Source organism: Elephas maximus, chromosome 15, assembly GCF_024166365.1.
Source record: "Elephas maximus indicus isolate mEleMax1 chromosome 15, mEleMax1 primary haplotype, whole genome shotgun sequence".
NCBI lineage: Eukaryota > Metazoa > Chordata > Mammalia > Proboscidea > Elephantidae > Elephas > Elephas maximus.
In genome coordinates, this window is record NC_064833.1 from 77,212,506 (window position 1) to 77,224,845 (window position 12,340).

Below are 12,340 nucleotides of genomic sequence, written 5' to 3' on the forward strand. Positions count from 1 at the left end.
CACAGGTACATGCAGAAGGGAAAAGTGGTCAAAGTCCACGGACGGTTTATGCCTACACAGGAGCTGCTTCTGTCCTGAGCTCCCCAGTTAGTGGAGCTAGCAAATTCCCTTTCCCGCCAAATGCAAACTTTTTCTTTCCCCATGGCTGGGAGGATGGCTCTAGGTGCTCAACAGTGACTGTCTCAGGCCCAGGGAATTCAGCTACTAAAGCCATTTTGCGGGTGGGGGGTGCCGTGTTAAAATACATGCAAGTACTTAGCTTTTGCCGAGAGTGCTGTTCTCCTCAGGTTCCGGAGGTGTGAGTTGGCTGTATGGCTTGCTGCTTCTCCCTGAGGAAACTGCAGCTGAACGCTAGGACGAGCCCACCGCCGCTGCCAGTCCGGGAGTGGTGCCTGAGGGCTCCCCGCGATTCAGGTCCAGTAACTCCTCTCCGCTTCTGAATGGTCTCTTCCTCCCCCTGTACCTCAGTTTGCTTTCTAAGCTTGCCTTTGAAGCTCAGGGCTCCCAGCTTGTCACAAATATACTCGTTTCACTTGTTTTTTCAGGCCTTTGTTGTAAAGAGGGCTCACTGGAAGCGTCTCTCTATTCCGCCATCTTCGCTCCGCCTTCCAGAACAATTTCTTAATAAACTTTGTGATGTCAGTTGACCTAGATGTTCCCTGAAACCATGCTCCCCAACCCCTACTACTCTGTCCCTCAAAGTGTTTGGTTGTGTTCAGGAAACTTTTTAGCATTTGGTTTAGTCCAGTTTTTTTTTTTTTTTAATGTATTTTATTCTGGAGTTCTTTACCCAGTTTTTTTGGCAGAATCCAGAATAACTGAAACTTCATCTGCTAGTTGTTTTTATTGAATAGAGTGGAAAGAATCAGAGCTCTTTCTTATTCACTGTGTGGCCTTGAAAAAGTCACTTGACCTTTCTGTGCCTCCAAATTCCCAACTGGAAATTATAGGTGTATAAAGTCATTTTCCCCCCAGCATTTATTTAGGCAAAGAGATTTGTCAGTTATTTGGTGTATATTAGACAATAGAATGGTGACCAAGGCAAGCTATTACCCTCCTTGTAGAGATTTAACAAAAGGTCAGATTCCCAATTACTCATATTGGTAAATGGTGGTGAGGCAGGGTATTTTTGTAAAAAGAACGTGGACTTTGAAGCCAGACAGAACCATGATCAAAATATGTTTTTGCCACTTAGCAGCTGTGTGGCCTTGAGTAAGCAGTCAGCCTCCCTCGGTCTCAATTTCCTGACCTGGACAGTGAGGACATTAGCTGCTTTAAAGGGTAGCCTTGGGGGCCAATTGTGTAACATTTGTAAAATGTGAAGGACAGTGCCTACTTAGCTTATCACAAGGGCCCAATGAATAATAGCCAAGAAGTTTATACAGTCAGCCCATGTAGTTGAGTTCAGTGTTTCGTGAAATAAGAAACAGGCTTTTTTTTTTTTTTTTAGCTTTGTTAACTTTCTTCCCCAGGTCCTGTCTACCTTTTCAGGTAGTATATGTCCATATGGTCTGTCAGCCAGTTTATCTTATTAGGTTTAATGATTGCCCCATCTGTTGATGGACTTGAATAGCTCTAGGTGATTCCTTCTCTATAGAAAATATAACATGGTGAATCTTCTGCGTGGTAGAAGACCACTGGGTAGGCCAGTGACGTGCCCATGTGAGGGTGCTTTAAGACCAACCCATTGTCGTTGAGTAGATTCTGACTCATAGCGAGCCTGTAGGGCAGGGTAGAACTGCCCTATAGGGTTTCCAAGGAGTGTCTGGTGGATCCAAACTGCCAACATTTGGTAGCTGTAGCTCTTAACCACTATGCCACCAGGGTTAATATGTCTGGGAGAGATATGTCTTAAAGAGAAGTTGAGGCTTAATATGTCTGGGAGAGATATGTCTACAGGACAGCCAAACCAGAAAAAAAAAACAAAAACCTGTTGCCATCCAGTTGATTCCGACTCATAGTGACCCTACAGGACAGAGTAGAACTGCCCCATAGAGTTTACAAGGAGCACCTGGTGGATTTGAACAGCTGACCTTTCGGTTAGCAACCATAGCATTTAACCACTACGCCACCAGGGTTTCCACAGGACAGCTAGTCAAGGCTAATTCCTGGACCAACCTTACACCACATAAGGTGAGAGTTCAGCGATGCCTGTTAATGACTAATAGTTCAAGCCCATTGGTTTACAATTTCTAATTGGTGTTAAAGGCAGATATTGCAGGAATGGGGTTATGTTTTAATATGCTTCATTCATGTAACCAGTGTAAATGAGTGAAACCATGGTGCCCAATGAAGAATTGTTAGCTATTTCACCATACATTATGCAGTATGTTTGGCTATTCTGAGCCTTGAAACTATTTTCTTCTTAGATCAGTGTACAAGGTGCCAAAAAGATCTGCCTCCAGTAGACCAAAGGATCATTGCCTTGCAAAGATTGTGACAATCCTTTCTATAAACCAACTCTTGAGATTGACCCTGACCTGCAGAGCTCTTTTTCATGTTTTGTTTTTAAAACTGTTAAACTATGGAAAATGTCAAATGTACACAAAAGTAAAAGGCATAGTACAATGAATCATGTATATGTCATTCAGCTTCAGCAATCAGCGATTTATAGCTACTGGCTTCATTCCCTTCTTTGAATTCTTTTTAAGCTAATTTCATTTCATCTATAAATATTTCAGTGTGTCTCACTAAAAGAAAAGGATTTTCTTAACGTAACTGCAATACCATTATCAAACCTAAAAAATTATTTTTTAGTACATGAAATCAGTGTTCAAATGTCCCCGATTGTCTCATTTTTAATTTTTTTTTGCAGTTGTTTTTATGAGTCAGCATCCAAAAAGAGCCACACATTACATTTGGTGGATATGTCTCTTAAATCCACAGATTTCTCCCCTCTCCTTTTTTTTTTTTTTTTGAAGAAACTGAGATTTTTGTCCTGTAGAAATTGCCCATATTCAGGATGATTGCTTTCCTGTAGTGACATTTAATAAATTCCTTTGTCCCTTTTTAATTTCTGTGAACCAGTAGTTAGATATAAAGGCATCATCTGACTCAGGTTTACTTTTTGGTAAGAAAATTTCTTAGGTGGCTGTGTGTACTTCCAGCGGGAGGCACATGACGTTCGTGTCTCTCTTCCTTGTATCGTTAACAGTTATGAATGGTCATTGCATATATCCAAGATCTTATTAATGGTCTTCAAAATGGTCATATCCCATCATTCCTTTTCATTTCTTACCGGATTGGTTACCTTGAGGCCTGTTTGTAAGAAAAGCAGGTTGAATGCATGTTCCTTCCTATTACCAGTCTTCAGAAGGATTATCCACCGTCTATGGTGTTAACCTGAAGTGCAGTTCATATAAGAAAGGCAAGTGAAAGACTTGACTTGATTCTCTCCTGTTATTCACCAGTTTTCTGAAAAATGAGTTGATTTACTTCAAATCCTCTAAACATCATGTTTATGTTTCTTTTTCTCTTCTATTTATTCTTTTCCCTCCTCCCCACCTCCTCCTTCTTCTTTTTTTTTTTTTTTAGAGTATCAGTCAACACTGATGATGTAACCATTATAAATTTGTTTTTATCTGACCTTTTTTGGGCAGCAGATTTTTATACACAGACATGGGACTGGATTTACACTTATGGAACATGTAAACAGTGGGTTAGGTGCACTCACATACACTGTTCTATTTAATCCCCACGTGAGTTTTGGGAAGCAGGTGCCATGATTCCTGTTTTTCACAGAGGAGGAAACTGAGGCCCCCAGTAGCTAAGTGACTAGTCCAAAGTGATACAGTCAGCAAGTGGTTAAAATCGGATTTGTCATCTGACCCACTTCGCACCGTGTGGCTTTTTTAAATGAAGTCCTACAGACACTGAGTCCCTAAGGAGGGCCCACTGAATATCCCTCCCACCTCCTGTTTTACCTTTTGTCATATATCCTCTTCATACTTAACTGTTTTGTCCCTGAGTTTGTCACTCATACCTGAAAAAGCAGTTCCCTGGGACTGAAATTAAAAAACCTTTCTGCCCTATAACCAAACTCTTGGCTTTTTGTTATTATTGAGTACATTTTTATTACATTTACATATATGATCTTACCTAAATGCACACTTAGCACATGATATGTATATATCTACACTACTATTCCCAGTAAAGTTTTCTTTTTTTTTTTTGTTTAACTTTGTTGACTTTCTTCCCCAGGTCCTGTCTACCCTTTCAGGTAATATATGCTGCGAACCTAGACTGTATCTTTCTATTTTCCTTGCACACTTAATAACATACAGATATGTACTTAAATAAACATTTGTAGGAATTGATTTGTCATTGTTTCAAAAAGTGGCATCATATATATACTTTTCAACATCTTTTATCGCTTAACATTGTGGAAATCCCTCTATGTCATCTTCTATAGCTCTGATTTATTTTTCTTAAGGGGTACATAATGGTCCATGGCCTCTAGATGTACCATGACTTACCAAAATATTCCACGATTGACATGAATTCATTTGACGTGTGTTTTTTCTTTTTTGCCAGTATGAACAATGCTACAATAAATATCTTTGATGTTATATATATATACTGGTACTTTTTATTTCTGTGGTTTAGATTCTTAAGCATGGAATTGCTAGGCCAAAGGATATGTTCTTTTTTTAATAATTGATTTTGCTGGATTGCTCTCTAAAAAGCTGTAATAACTTCCATTTCCACAGCAATGTATGAGAGTCTTCTGCCAGCAATATTTTATCACTTTGATGTTTGCTGGTCTGATCAACATCAAGTCAATATTCTCATTGTTATATTGATTTGCATTTCCCCAATTACAAGTGAGTTTATATGTCTTTGCATGCTTATTGACCACATGGTTTTCTCTTTATTAAATGCCAATTTATAGCCCAACTTCTATAGGGTTGTTTATTCCCTTTTTGGCAATTTGTAATCACTGAGTTTTGCTCACTGAGTTGTATATTTCCCCCAACCTTTTCTCTGTTAACATGGCTAATTATCTTTTTGTCAATAAAAATTGCTTTTAAAAGCAAGTCAAATAAGTCCACTTTTTTCAACTTCTGACTTTACAGTTTTGATTAAGTTTTCCTCTACTTCCAGCTTTTATCTGTAGTCTCCAAGATTTTCATAAAGGATTTTTGATATTTTTTACACTTGAATATTTAATCTGTGTGGTTTTTTTTTAATGATGAGATATATGGATCCAATTTTATTTTCATCCATATGGATAGCCAGAGGCCCTGTTTTTAATTAACATTCTCATCCTTTAAAATTTTTTATTTTTACATGTTTTATTCTCTACCTAATAGTTTTATAGTAGTTATAGAATTGATGAATAGATACATATGCAGATATCAGAGCTATATGCTCAATTTTTCTTACCTGAAAGGGGTACTTAATCAAAAGTTTCAGAAACCACTGTACTAGACCATGAGCACCTTGAGGGCAGGAATTATGTTTTTACTTATCTTTGAATCCATAGCTAAAATAGTCTTTGGCACATTGTATGTGTTCAAAAAATAGTTGTTAAATAGTTGATTGAATAAGACAGCCATTGTCTGAATCATTCATCCTAAGCAACACACCTGTTGAGAAACTCGACGTTCCAGCTGTGTCCTATGGCAAGCAACCTGAGGCTAAGAATAAGTGATGACTCATAATGGTGGGTAATATAACTTCGCTGGTATTAAGTTTATACATTTTTAATATGGGGATATAAATTCTTAAAATCTTAAAGGAATTGCCTGTAGCTTATAACCCATAGGTACTTCAAACCCACTGCCTACAAGTTGATTCCAACTCATAGTGACCTATAGGACAGAGTAGACTGTCCCTTAGAGTTTCCAAGACTGTAAATCTTTACAGAAGCAGATTGCCACATCTTTCTCCCACGGAGCCACTGGTGGTTGCGAATCGCCAAACTTTTTGGTTGCTACTCAAGTGCTTTAATCACCACGCCACCAGGGCTCCTATAGATGTTTACCAAAACCTAAATTCATTGCTGTTGAGTCGATTCCGACTCAAAGCGACCATATAGGACAGAGTAGAACTGCCCCCTATGGTTTTTAAGGAGTGGCTGGTGGATTAGAACCGCTGATCTGTTTGGTTGACAGCCTGAGCTCTTAACCACTATGCCACCAGAGCCCCCATAGGTGCTTAGGCAACTGGTAATTATATTTTGTGACTATATCCCCTGCGTTTTAATGCCAATCTTTGTATAGTAGTTTGCCAGGAAGAATTAGTCTCCTCAATACCTTAGTAGCAGAAGCAAGATTATCTTTCATTTTGGATTGTGAATTTGCAAAGGACAAAGACTCCGTTGAACATATATCCTGGACGATGTCAAAAACCTATGTCCTCAGTTACTAATTGGAAAAATCCCGGTGTCTTTTCCTTAGTAAACAAATTAACCATAGCAAAAATAGCAAGCATACTTTTCCAGGTTATTGAGCCTTTGTTTTTAATAACAATATTGAAGTAAATTTCATTTTCTTATCCAAATGTGTTTAACTTGACTGTGCCCTTTGGACTTCTTATATTTGCTTTTTTTTTTTTTTTTTACACAGATTTCTACATTTTACAATTGTTCCTTTTTTCCAATTCCAGCCCCTGATTGGTCTGGCTGGTCGTTACAAATGAACCTGGTGCTTCAAGCATTAGGCATTACGTATGTGTCACCGATTTTTTCTTTTTGTTTTAGACTCAGTGTTCGTCTAGCACCACTCCTTCTTGTGGTTTTGGGAAACAGAAACCACGTCAGACCTGTTTTTCCTACAAGTCCAATAGCGTGAAAAAGAACAGTAACTGTTTTCTACGTAGCTTTACTTTTTTTTTTTTTTTCACTTTGCTCCTATTTTCTTCTTGAGTTGATTAGAAGGAAGAGAAAGATAACGAAGAATTGCAGGGAAATTCAACGGAATGTAAGGAAATTCAAGTTTTAATTCAGTTACTGACAAATCAGAGCGAAAGAGACATTAGCACAGAACACAGTCGGGGAAATTTATTCTTATCAACACTTTTTCCCCGTTAGAGGTATTTCTAATTCTGTTGTCATTAATATATAAGTCAGATGGCAGAATCAATCTGTAAAAAAGAATCCAATCTGTTTAGTGGGGTTACTGGGTGCATTATTTTTTCTCAAAAACTGGCTTACAGGATTTAGATTACATTTATATTTAGAGAAATACTTTAAAAAATCAAATCTATACCTAAAAAACAACTTGAGTGCTATAAAACAAGTACATAAATTCTTTGTTAAACTAAACGGAAGACAATATTAAGAAACAAAATCTTCATGTGGAATGTGAGAAAACTCTAAATGATCCAAAATCCCTTAAAAATTCTTTCCAAGAGGAAACTACTACTTAAAAACAAAAAAACCCAACCCAACAAATACTACTTTGCGGCCTTCTCGCTGCTAGCAAGACAAAGAGTGGACACCCACGGGAAATGAAGGAAATTCAAGAAACGTTCACAGTGAAAACTGAAAAAAAAAAATGATTATATACTATGAAATCTTATCAAACTGCTTTATTGGAACTGAAAGAGTTGCTAGAGAAGAAACATTCAATCTCAATTTCTCAACACAGGGAAAACGTTCTCTCAGCTTTGGAACGCTGGGAGTTGTAGTCAGCAAAGTGCTACAGTTTCTCAGCTGGAATCAAGTTTCTCTGGCTAGTGCTTGGTGGACGGAGAGTCGCTAGGCCCAATCGAGTGTTTCTGGCTTCTCATTGGACCCGTCCATCCAACGGTTTAGCGCATTGCTCCCGATCACCAATGAGCGCTTTAGTCTAAGAAGGTCTTCACGGATTGGATAGGTCATCGTTGCTTTAGACTCGGTATCAACTAATAGGAGGGCACAACCGACGGAAGTGATAGGGTCTCTCGGGGAGAATCTGCAGCGCCTGTCCTCCCATTGCCTTGGCGTTTTGGCTGTTTGGCATAGTCTGGTCGCCCGCAATCGCCAAGGCCGCGGCTGCGAACGCAGGGCCAGCTCCGCGTCCTTTGGGGCCCTGTACTTAAGTCACTGATGTGGCCCTGATGGTGCGGCAGGCTCTGGACTGCTAAAGCTCTGCAGCGGTAGGTAAGGTCCGCGGGCGGCACACAAAGCGGTGGAGCAGGGAAGGCCGCGAAGAGCGGCCCCTGCACCCAGGCTGCGGGGTTGCCTAGGCGGGGGCGCCGTGCTTCTGTTCGGGAGGACCCAGCAGTGCGTTCCCAGATAGCCGCGTTAAGACCATGTGTCCCCTGAAAATTTTAGCTTTGTTCACTTCCCATCTTGTCCCTCTCACGTCCAGTTTTTTACTAACGCTGAGCATTATTATTGATGGGTGTCATCTCATAATCTTTCCTACCAGGTTATTTTTTTGTTACTTTCTGTTAGTTTTGCACCTGCATATTTCCTAAAAGGGAAAGGGCATTATTGTGTTTGGCTTAATTGAAGAGACACCAGTGTTCATATCTCTGTATTTTAAAAACTTCTTGGGGAATTTGTGCGGTTGGCAGTTCTGTTCTTGGTACTTAGTGTGCCGATGTGTTAGGGCAGCACAGAATATACCCCAACACCTGCCAGGATTGAGGTTCCCAGAGAATCAGGTATTGATCATGTTTGGAATTTCCCAGGCATGCTGTTGGTTCAGCACGCATTCTTTTTTTTTTTTTTTTTCTTCCATTCGTGACAACCATTGATTTTAACTGAGGAATCTGAGGCTTTCAGGAGGTAACTCAGCTTTTCAAAAAGTTACAGTTAGTCACAAGTAAGGGGATCTCAATGTCTATGCTATTTTTTAAAATTCGTTTGATCGAATAAGGTTTTAGTTTGTGTGTTCTCTCTGTGCTGCCCTTAACATGTGAGAGCTAAATAATTATCTGAATGGAATGGTAAATCTTGAGCGAAAGAAAGAAAATCTTTCAGTTATCTACCTAATTTACAGATGTCCCACATGTATCATCTAACTTCTTGTTTCTCAAAATGTGGTTGCCTGACCAGCAACATAGGCTGGAACTTGTTGAATGCACAATGTCAGATACCACTGCACTACTGAATCGGAATCTGCTTTTTTACAAGATCCCTTAGGTGATCTGAATGCTTGTTAAAGTTTGAGGACCACTCATTGTTTTATAATGATTTGTTTGTCCAAAATGAAATAAAGAGAAAATAAAAGTATGCAGTGTACCCACTTATGTTCTAATAAGATTGGAAAGCAGAAGTCAAGGAGAAAAGTTTTTCACGTTTTCCTCATTTTCTAGTGAGGCTATGATATTGTAATTAAATATATAATATTTTAATTTAGTGGCCAAAATTTTAAAATAGCTATGAATAAATAGTAATTCAGAAATACCATATAATACATCAGGTGCTGGTTTTTAAAACAAAGAACAAGCTGAGACAAAAGAAATGTTAAATATTACTGCTGACAAACATGCTGTTGGTAGAGACTAATTCTCCGCTGGAGTTTTCCCCCACTATTTTGTTTCATTGATCAAGAGCTTCCAGCCAGTTTCTTTGGAGGGAAGAGGTAGATTTGTTACTGCTAGTGGTTTTTCTAGTTTATTGATTTATCTGGTAATAAAACTGAAACCTAGTTCTAAATTGTTGCTCACTAATGAAAGAAAGTAATTTTAGAGTTTTAATGTTTAGGGTTTTATTCAGATGTTCATAACCATGTTAAAAAAGGCATGAATTTATAGACCATCATAAAGTTTTTGTGGCTCCTATTTGAACCAGAAATCACATGATGTATGTATTAAAATGCAAAGTCTTGGATCCTATCCTTAAAGATACCTGTTTAGGTCTTGGGGTTGGGCCTGGGAATCTGAATTAACAATCCCAGCAGAATCTGATATAGGCTACCCAACAGGTTTTAGAAGGCAACTTTCCCCCCCTACACCACTTAGCCTAATCTCTGAGTATTGAGCCTATTGCTTTTTTCTTTTATCTTGGCTTTTTTTTTTTTTTGCAATACTAATTATAATATTTTCATTTTGAGAAAATTACCTGCCAAATACTGTTTTGTAATTGTGTGCCATCGAGTCAATTCTGACACCTAGCAGCCCTATAGGGCAGAGTGAAACTTACCCATAGAGTTTCCCGTTGCCCATAGAGTTTACCAGGCTACAAACTTTATGGGAGCTGATGGCCTGGTCTTTTCTCCGAGAGCCATTAGTGAATTTGAATACTGACCTTTTGGTTAGCAGCCAAGTGCTTGAACCACCACACAGACATCACACCCCTTGCTGTCGAGTTGATTGTGACTGTATGGACAGAGTAGAACTGCCTCATAGGGTTTCCAGGGCTGTAAACCTTTGTGGAAGCAGACTACCAGATTTTTCTCCTGCACAGCGGCTGGTGGATTCGAACCGCCAGCCTTTCAGTTAGCAGCCAAGTGCTTAACTAGTTGCCACCAAGGCTACTTAATGTACCATCAGGGCTCCTTAAATACTATTCTAGTAAAACCTTTATTTTGCATTTGCTGCAAATTTTTTTTGTATTAATTTAACTGTTTAATGTATATTATCTGGAGTATGATTGTTTCTTGCCATGTGATGTGAGTTGAAGGTCTTTAGCAGTAGTTTTAAAATCGCTAAGAAGTTATTCCTATTCCATTTATTGAATAATTTTACTGTTTTTCATTGCTTTAGACGTATGTAACTTGTTGGTTGCTGTCGAGTTGATTCTGACTCATTAACTAATATATTGAACACTTAATGTACTCAGGCAGTAGTCTGTTGTCATTTAATCTGGACGGTAACCTATTTGGTACCTGTTACAGTTAGTATGAATTTATAGATGAAGACCCGAGGCAAAGAGAGTTTAAGTGATTTGCCTAAAATCACAGTGTTACCAGTGGTGAAGCCTGGCCTGACACAGGAGTCTTCTTTCTAACACTGAATGTCTAAGATAGCTTTCTTGAGAGAAGTGTCTTTACATCCTGCCACCCCAGCCAATACAACTGCTTTAGGTTTTATGTTGTTGTTGTTAGTTGCTGTTGAGTTGGCCTCCAACACTTGGTGACCCCATGCACAATGGGATCAGACTATTGTGATCCATAGGATTTTTATTCGCTAAATATTTGGAAGTAAGTTGCCAGGCTTTTCTACCTAGTCCTTCTTAGACCTGTTCAGCATTATAGCAATATGCAAGCCTCCACTGACAGATGGGTCGTGGCTGTGCTTGAGGTGCATTGGCCGGGAATCAAACCCAGGTCTCCTGCTTGGAAGGTGAGAATTCTCCCTCTGACCCATCGCTGTCCTCACTTAATCTTCATAGCTTTGTATATTTCAAACATGATAAGGCCAGTTCTGCTTCATTACCTTTTTCTCCAAAAATAGCTTTAATAGTATCTCTGGAGTTATAGAATAATAATTTTGACTCCTCCCCAAAGTTGGAATTTTTCTTGAACCTGCATTAAACTTATTAAGAGTCTTCACTGAGATAGTTATAAAATAGTATAAATTTAAATTATGATTAGTATTTTTCCCTTTTGGCATTTGATAAATGTTAATTAGGAAAAAACCAACAAAATAACTTATTAATTTGTGGAAAATATTTATATCTTTTTATTCTTCCTAAAAAGGAATATGGTTTGTAACTTGGTTAATTGAAGTTATTATTTTTAACTTTGTGCATACATGAAAATTATTCCTTAATATTGTTTCTCTGACTTTTGTCTGTTTAGCGTGTTACATTTTCTAAAATATCGTGTTTACTTTTACAGAAAATAGATACGCTGAATTTAAAATGACTGTGTGGAAAGTAGAGCCCTGGTGGTGCAGTGGTTAAGCATTTGGCTGCTGACAAAAAGGTTGCCAGTTAGAATTCACCAGCTGCTTCTTGGAAACCCTGTGGGGCAGTTCTGTTGTGTCCTATAGGGTCAGAGAGTCAGAATTGACTCGATGGCAGTGGGTTTGGGTTTTTTTTTTTTTTTTGGCGTGGAAAGTGGAAAGACTGCTGACCAGTTTCCAAACCAAAACCAAGCCCATTGCTTTCGATTCCCCATAGTAAAGAAGGTTTTACTCTAGTTTACACTAACTTTTGTGACATGCGGCAAATTATTTAACTTCTCTGTGACTGTTTCCTTATCTGTCAAATGAAGGATTAGGCTGAATTACCTCAAATTCCACTTCACTCTTCCTGTTCTTACTTCTCTCTTAGGCAGTAGAATACTGCACACTCAGAGATGAACTGGTAGGCTTAGGTTCAGTTGTGGTTCACTGGGATCTCCCAAACTCCACCGCCCAAGGCATAGGACAAGATCCCCTTCCTAGCTTCTTTGTTAACTGACCTCTTTGACACAATTCCTTTTCCTAGAAGATTTTATTTTTCTTAGATCCAGTATCT

General features: G+C 38.7%; 1 protein-coding gene across 2 annotated transcripts in view; it reads left to right on the forward strand.

The window, feature by feature from the left end:
* Positions 1-7,851: 7,851 nt before the first annotated feature.
* Positions 7,852-12,340, forward strand: part of ARMC1 (armadillo repeat containing 1) — a 58,737-nt gene continuing 54,248 nt past the window's right edge. Inside the window, exon 1 of one of the 2 annotated variants that reach the window (XM_049854118.1) lies at positions 7,852-8,086. The gene's annotated coding sequence lies outside the window, so the exon portion shown is untranslated. The remainder of the gene's footprint in view (positions 8,087-12,340) is intronic. The other variant, XM_049854117.1, reaches the window with a different exon arrangement.